This window comes from Trachypithecus francoisi, unplaced genomic scaffold, assembly GCF_009764315.1.
Source record: "Trachypithecus francoisi isolate TF-2019V2 unplaced genomic scaffold, Tfra_2.0 Lachesis_group3, whole genome shotgun sequence".
Lineage (NCBI taxonomy): Eukaryota > Metazoa > Chordata > Mammalia > Primates > Cercopithecidae > Trachypithecus > Trachypithecus francoisi.
This window is the reverse complement of record NW_022681468.1, coordinates 112,589,071-112,597,630: the sequence shown is the minus strand read 5'-3', so window position 1 is coordinate 112,597,630 and position 8,560 is coordinate 112,589,071. Positions and strand designations below refer to the sequence as shown.

At 45.7% G+C, this 8,560-nt stretch overlaps 1 long non-coding RNA gene across 1 annotated transcript; it reads right to left on the bottom strand.

Moving 5' to 3' along the window:
* Positions 1-400: 400 nt before the first annotated feature.
* Positions 401-6,088, bottom strand: LOC117069215. The gene is made up of 3 exons (XR_004431453.1): positions 5,969-6,088; positions 1,751-1,792; positions 401-644 (listed from the first exon to the last, which is right to left on the bottom strand). It is a non-coding gene; the product is annotated as an uncharacterized LOC117069215 (long non-coding RNA).
* Between the last annotated feature and the right edge of the window lie 2,472 nt (positions 6,089-8,560).

Genomic DNA, 8,560 nt, shown 5'->3' with positions numbered 1-8,560 from the left:
AGAAAGAGTGAGGCTAATACTTTCTTTATAGGGTTTTGTTTTTTGGGTTTTTTTTAGACCTAGTCTTGCTGTGTCACCCAGGCTGGGGTGCAGTGGTGTGATCTCGGTTCACTGCAACCTCTGTATCCTGGGTTCAAGCAATTCTCATGCCTCAGCCTCCCAAGTAGCTAGGAGTACAGGTGTATACTACCATGCCCGGCTAATTTTTGTATTTTTGGTAGAGACAGGGTTTTGCCACATGGGCGAAGGCTGGTCTCGAACTCCTGGTCTCAAGCAATCTGCCCGCCTTGGCCTCCCAAAATGTTGGGATTATAGGCGAGAGCCACTGCGCCTGGCCTCTCACAGGGTTTAGGTGAGAAATGTGTGGGGTTGTATGTTTTATTAGTTATCTATTGCTGTGTAACAAATTACCCTCAAATTTAGCAGCTTGAAACATTTATTATCATACACAGTTTGTGAGGGTCAGGATTCATGGAGTGGCTTAGCTGGGTAGTTCTGGCTCTCATGAGGTTGCACTGAAAACATCGGCCAGGGCTGTGGTCTCTGAGGACTTGAGTGAGACAGGAGGTCTCATTCCAAGCTCACTCATGTGGCTGTGGCAGGAGGCTTTAATTCTTTACCACATGGACCTCTCCATACGGCTTCTTTCAGAGTAAAGACAGAAAGGGGATGGGGAGTGAGGAGACCAGGATAAAGCTGCAGTCTTTCTTTTCTTTTTCTTTTTTCTTTCTTTCTTTCTTTTTCTTTTGACACGGAGTCTTGCTGTGTCACCCAGGCTAAAGTCACCCAGGCTGGAGTGCAGTGGCCTGATCTGGGCTCACTACAAGCTCCGCCTCCCAGATTTACACCATTCTCCTGCCTCAGCCTCCCAAGCAGCTGGGACCACAGGCGCCTGCCAACACGCCCAGCTAATTTTTGTATTTTTAGTAGAGAAGGGGTTTCACCGTGTTAGCCAGGATGGTCTCAATCTCCTGACCTCGTGATCCGCCCGCCTCGGCCTCCCAAAGTGCTGGGATTATAGGCGTGAGCCGCTGTGCCTGGCCAAAGCTGCAGTCTTTCATAACCTCACTCAGTAGTTACCAGCTTGGGCAACACAGTGAGGCGAGCACCTGTGGTCCCAGCTACTCAGGAGGCTGAGGGGGGTGGATCAGTTGAACCCAGGAGCTCGAGACCGGCCTGGGCAACAGGGCAAAACCCTGTCTCTACAGAAAATACAAAAATCCTCCGGGTGTGGTGATGTGCACCTGTGGTTTCAGCTACTTGGGAGCCTGAGAGGTGGGAGGACCACTTGAGCCTGAGAGGTTGAGGCTGCAGTGAACTGTGATCGGACCACTGCACTCCAGCCTGGGCAATAGAGCGAGATTGTGTCTCAAAAAAATAAAATAAAATTTTAAAAGGAGTCCTTCATAAAGATGGCAGTAATACACAGTGCGGACTACTGTGGGGCAGGGAGGGCGGGACGGAAGGGTTGAACAACTGTTGGGTACTGTGCTCACTACCTGGGTGATGGGATCGGTTGTACCCCAAACCTCAACATCAAGCAATATACCCATGTAACAAAACTGCACATGTACCTACCCCAAATCTAAAATAAAAGTTGAATAACAAAAGGAGTCCTTGCTAATTTAAGGTACTGACATAATCCAAGTAATTCACACTTGGGAAAGTAGGGGATTCCCCTGCCCTGCAAAATGTGACAATTACAAGTTGGTGGACTCTACAGTTCACAGTTTACAAGCTGAAAACTTACATTAAGCATCCCAACTGGAATGAAGACAGCCAGTGTAATCGTCTGTGAGAAAAAGATATACTAAGTAAATTGAAGGTATCCACAATTTGCATGGGTGGTTTTATTTTCCAAAACTGTTCTTTCAGACATTAGCTGCATCCATAGGTGTACTAACAACTAAGCTTTTAAATTCCCAGGCTCTTTATCTCTGTGTGAAAGCAGCTATTTGACAATGACTCGTATACTTTGTTAATTTTATGGATGTTTAACATAATCTACATATAGATATGTATGTACTATAAAAAGAGTGACCTCGAGTTTAAAATATTTTCTAATGTAGTCTGACTTCTCCTGGTTTGTCCCAATTAGTGAGACTTTACTTTATTGATATTTCACTTGTACTAAAATATTCATATTTCAGGCTCTTAGAGGAGACATGTATGATTCATGGGATTAATGGCAAAGGAATTTGCCTACATTATCAAATTAGTCTTGCATCTCGCTAGCCTTCATAATGCTGAAGTGAAGCTTTGGATTTATATACAAATATTGAAGTATTATTCTGAGCTTAATAAAACATGCATATCTTTCCAATATACCCAGGGATAGAAATGGACACCAGAACTTTCTCTGATGCTGAGGCACCTGCAGGTGCCCAAGAGACACTAAGTGAAGTCTCAGTGGATGTCTGTCTTTCCCTCTAATGCCCTTGGATGGCTTTTTTTCCAGGGCACCTGAAGACTTTATGGTTCAGTAGCTCAGGGTCAAACTTGCTCTCCTCTGCTAGTTCTGTGGAGAGATAGGAGGGGAGATTGATACCATCCCTGGTCTCACAGATTGTCCCAGACCCTCCTCTTCCATGAGGCAGGGCAGGGATTTATGTCTCTTGTTCCAGGCTATGTTCTCAGTGCTTAGAAAAGAGATTTCAGGCTGGGCGCAGTGGCTCACACCTGTAATCCCAGCACTTGGGAGGCCAAGGCAGGTGGATCACTTGAGGCCAAGAGTTCAAGACCAGCCTGGCCAACATGGCAAAAACCCATCTTTTGTATTTTGTAAAAATACAAAAATTGGCCGGGCACGGTGGCTCACGCCTGTAATCCCAGCACTTTGGGAGGCCGAGGCGGGTGGATCACGAGGTCAGGAGATCGAGACCATCCTGGCTAACACAGTGAAACCCTGTCTCTACCGAAAATACAAAAAATTACCCGGGCATGGTGGTGAGCGCCTGTAATCCCAGCTACTTGGGAGGCTGAGGCAGGAGAATGATGTGAACCCGGGAGGTGGAGCTTGCAGTGAGTTGACATCACACCACTGCACTCCAGCCTGGGTGACAAAGCGTGTCTCAAAAAAAAAAATAATAATAATACAAAAATTAACCATGTGTAGTGGCATGCACCTGCAGTCCCAGCTACTCCAGAGACTGGTGCATAAGAATTCCTTGCACCTGGTGGAGGTTGCAGTGAGCTAATATCACGCTACTGCACTCCAGCCTGGGCGATCAAGTGAGACCCTGTCTCAAAAAAAAAAAAAAAAAGAAAAAGAAAAGAAAGAAAGCTTCAGTGTAGAATCCCGTGGTTAAATGTTTGTGTATATTATTCATAAGTATTTCCATAGGATAATTTCTAGCCAAAGGTTTGCTGGGTCAAAGAGATTAGAGTTTTAAGGCTTTGGCAAATTTTTCCATACTGCTTTTCAGAATGTTGTATCATTTGACACTCCTTGTAACAAGCTATGAAAGGGGCAATTTTCCCACAGTCTACCAACATTGGGAATTTTCAGGTTTGGGGTTTAAAAAAAAATCCTTGCCAGTGTGAGAGACTGAAAATAGCAGTTCACGATGCTTTAATTTGCTTTCCTTTGATTATTATGTGGTGAACACACGCCGAAGTGACCCCCAATGTCACATCTTTGGGTAATACCCCCACTGGAATGTCTATGACTTGTTTAGAAACAAGAACAGAATATTCCAAAAGTGAAAAGATTTTGTAGATGTAATAAAAGTTCCTAATGAATTGACTTGGAGTTAATAAAAACATATTATTCTGGGTGGGCCTTACCTAATCAGGCGAGTCCTTTCAAAGGCCTCCTTGCATTAGAAACTCAAGGCAGCAGAAACTCACTGTGACCTTAAAGAAGCAAGCTGTCATGAAATGAAGCTGCAAGAAAATGAATTCTGCCACCAGTCTGAAAGAGCTTGGAGGCAGATCCTTCCCTAGCCAAGCCTCCATCTGAGGATGCAGCCCAGCTAACACATCGATTTCTGCCCTGTGACACCCTGAGCAGAGAAAGTGGTGAAACCACCCAGCCTTCTGATTTATAGAACTGTGAGATAATGAATGGGTTTTATTTTAAGTCGCTGAGTTTGTGGTAATTGTTATGCAGCATAGATAATTAATATAACTAACGAAACTACAGGTTTTTATGTGTAATTGATCATATTTTTCTTTCTAGCCCATTTTTCCATTAGTATTAGCATTTATCACTTTCCTATTGATATTTGAGTTCTTAACACATTAAGGCTTGTAAGGGTATCAACTCCTGTGTCATAAATAATACACAGCCATTGCATTTTTGTTGTTGTTGTTTTTGAGACAGAGTCTCTGTCACCCAGGCTGGAGTTTAGTGGTGTGATCTCAGCTCATTGTACCTCTGCCTCCCAGGCTCAGGCTAACCTCCTGCCTCAGCTTCCCAAGTAGCTGGGACTACAGGTGTGTGCCACCATGCCAGGCTAATTTTTGTGGTGGCTAATTTTTGTATTTTTTTAAGAGATGGGGTTTTTCCGTGTTGCCCAGGCTGGTCTTGAACCCCTGGACTCAAGTGATCCACCCGTCTTGGCCTTGTAAAGTGCTGGGATTACAGGTGTGAGCCACCATGCCTGACCAGCCATTGCATTTTTTTTCTTTTTTCTTTTTCTGAGACGGAATGTTGCTCTGTCCCCCAGGCCGAGTGCAGTGGCATGATCTCAGCTTACTGCAACCTCCGCCTCCAGGGTTCAAGCAATTCTCCTGTTTCAGCCTCCAGAGTAGCTGTGATTAAAGGCGTGCACCACAACGCCCAGCTAATTTTTGTATTTTTAGTAGAGACAGGGTTTCACCATGTTGGTCAGGCTGGTCTCAAACTCCTGACCTCAAGTGATCCACCTGCCTCAGCCTCCCAAAGTGCTGGGATTAGAGGCATGAGCCACTGCACCCGGCCGCAGAGAACCATTTCTTGAACATTTATTAGCACCTACTGGTAGAGTGCATGTACCTGTGCTGACTGGTCTAAGCCAATAAGATGATCCCAATTCTTTGCCAGTGATGGTTCAGAAATGGCACATCTAAGCCAATTTGGGCTAATGGAACAGAAAAGAGGTTTCCTGGGGGATTCTGAAAAGAAGCCAGCTTCTCCACGGGAGCATATGGTCCTGGGTATTTTGGCAGCCATTTTATGACCACAAGAACCATCCTTAAAATGAGACTGCATCTGTGGACAGTAGGGCAGAAAAATAAAAATGACCTGTTGACATCACTGAGTCACTGAGTCATTCATCTCTGGGGTCTGCCCTACCTCAGTGCTTGTTGTTTGAGCCAACTCATTCCTGGTTAATGCCACTTTTTTTTTTTTCTTTTTTCTTTTTCTTTTTTTTGGAGGCAGAGTCTCACTCTGTCATCCAGGCTGGAGTGCAGTGGCGCCATCTCAGCTCACTGCAACCTCTGCCTCCCAGGTTCAAGCAATTCTCCTGACTCTGCCTCCTGAGTGGTTGGGACCACAGGCATGTACCACCATGCCCTGCTAATTTTTTTTTTTTTTTAAGTAAAGGCAGGGTTTTGCATGTTGGCCAGGCTGGTCTCACACTCCTGGCCTTAAGTGATCCACCTGTCTTGGCCACCCAAAGTTCTGGGATTACAGGCGTGAGTCATTGCTCCAGCCTAATGCCACTTTTAGCAGGGTTTTCTTTTAGCCAAAAGCACTCTGCTGGTATGTGAGGACCGAATGAGATAAATGCAGTCCCAGCCAGCACCCAGCACATAGCGGTTGCTTAGTAAATGACAGCACCTTCCCTTACCCTCCACTCTGACCCAGGGACCTCCCTGTGTCCACAGCATGCCTGCATTCCTGCCTTTTCTCCCAGCACTCTCCCTCCTCCCACACAGGCCACATTTGAGGCCTTCTCACCTTTTAAGACCCAACTCCAACTCCAAGTCCTTCAGGAAGCTTGTCTAGTTCCTGTGGAATTCTCCCCGCTTACTGCCTTACGTGGTTGCCTGTGCTTTCCTGAATCTGGGTCTTCTCAGTCAGAGTGAAACTCCTTGAGGGCCAGGACCATTCTTCACACAGCAGTTGGCCTCCTCTCCTGGGCCTCGCTCAACCTCTTGACTCTTGTAATGTTTGGTCAGTATTTGGTGATGGACCTATAGGCCATTAATCTTTTCTTCCTCTTGATTTTTATAAGCTGTGGGTGCCGGCATTTAGCTGAGTAAGATTCATTCCTCCAACAGCAAGAGGAGCATTATTACTTTGTTCTGAAGGTCTTTACAAGTATAAGGCATGTCTAAAGCTGCTATAAATAATTTATATTGTCCATAACTCAAGCTGATCAAAATAGACCTCATCACAGTGATGCGGCAAAATCTGGTACAAGCTGCTTTTCTCCTGCCTCCAAACCAATTACACATTCGGAGCAGATGAAAATCTGACTGGATTCCCTCTTGAATCGGATTAATGCCCCGTCTACAATCACATAAATCACAATCTGTCCATGATTAGACATCGGATAATCCCATTGGACAAGAGGTGACAACCCAGATTCTATTATCTCATTTATTATCTATTTTTGGAATATACCGGTAACTCTAACCTCCGGGAGATGTTTCCCAGTGAAAGAGGATCTGCTGGAGATTCTTTTGAGAAATGGTTGCTTGATGGACTTTGGTTAGAGCTGTTGCAAGGTGATGAATAGACAAACTAGAACAAGAATGATTGGTCCTTGTTATAAGAAAAAAAAAACACACATACATTTAGCTTAAGAGTACATGTTGGAGAGAATAAATGGCATCCTTAAAAGCCTTTAAAAGGACAATAACTTTATGAAGAGATAATCTTATGTTTGAGAATAAAGCGTTTTTCATTTGTTTTAATATCATAAAGGCAAGCATCTCTGATTGATAAAGGGGATGTAACCAGCCCGCAAAGTCTGCAAAACCTAAATCCACACACATCTGTGCAGGACAGAGGAGCGTATTACAATCTTCAGTTTTCCTACTGGGAAAATTTGTATCTAGAAATACTGCTAAAGAGAAATGCAAGGTGCACGTGGGTCATGTCAGTTCTGATGCCATGCTCATGGTTACTGACTCACGGGTGCTAGAGCATTGAAGCACAATGAAAAACCTGAAGTAACTCCCACTCTGGGATGATACAATTCACAAAGCAGGATTGTTCCCTGGAATCTTTCTAACTGGATGTCAACCCAGATGTATTTTTCAATATATTTAACAACATCTATAAGTTACAAGTGAGGGGTATTCTTTTCCACCATCCTCTGGATTACAAACAGAAATTCTTCCCTTCACCCCATGTCAATAGTTGAGATTAATTTATCACCCATTCACACCCTCCCCTAAACCAGCCTTCGCCCTGTCCTGCCCCTGTCTAGGGAGGACAGGAGAGCCACTCATCAAGTCAACATGCACGCTATCCTCCTGGGTCCCGTTTCCTTCTGGCCCTCCTGACGCATGTCCTTGTTGCTTGTCTTTCTTGTCACATCTAAGTGTTCCTCTTTCCATGGCATAGCTGTGTTTGTACCATTTCCCCACTTAAATCTCTTCAGCTAGGCAATGGGAGGTTTCCCCTTTTCCAACAGAATCACCTCCAAGCTCCTCAGCGTGGCACTTGAGTTTCCCATGCTCACCCAAACATCTTTTTCTGTCTTTTGCGCCTGCTGCTTCCTCCCTGACCGTCCGGCCATGTGGGCCTGCCTTGGGTGGCTATAGGTTCTCCCAGTCTCCATGACTCTGCTTGTGCCACTGCCCATAGTCACCCCTGGCTCCAGCCTCTCCTAGCTGCCCACATTTACCCCCAAAAGCATTTGACTCATACACTGCCTCCTTCTGTCTGCCAGACCATTCCCTCTTCCTAGGAGACCTTCCTACTCCTTTCATGTCTGGAAGAATCCAGCTCATCCTCAATGGCTTGGAAGAGGCACCAGAGCTCACCTTGCTCTGTGCACCGCCTACCCTTTGTGTCCTGTGGTAGCTCCAGGTCATGGCTCTACTGCAGCCTCTTCTCAGTGCTGACCTGCACCTTCCTGCCTCCTCTTTCCCGTCTCTACTACTGCCTGTCTCAGTGAAGGGCACTCGTCCATCCAGGGCCTCAGCTGCAAACCTGTCCCATTTGGCAAGAGGCTGGCCTCTCTGCAAAAAAGGTGCCCAGTCCTGCTTCAGGGAATCCATTCCCTTTGGAGCTCATTCTGTCCCTCTTTCCTTCCCTTTCTTTCTCATTTTGCCTGGGACCTGGATCTCGGCAAGAGGAAAAGTACTTCTAGAAGAAAGCAGAACACTAGAAGGTAAGCCCCATGGCTGGGAATGCCAGTGCCTTTGGCCAAACTCCTCAGAACCACTCCCAGGTCACACTAGCCAGCCTGGGTTCCCCCTTCTGGAAAGATGAGGAGAATGCAGCTTTCCCCCAAAGTCACTGGGCACAGCTCCTTCCCATGGCCTCATCCCCTCCTAAGATCTGGGCTTGGGAGGGTATCCCTGGGCTACCCTCAGAATGTGATTCGGAAAGAAAGAAATGACAGCCTCCATATATATATATATATATTGAGACGGAGATTCTGTCACCCAGGCT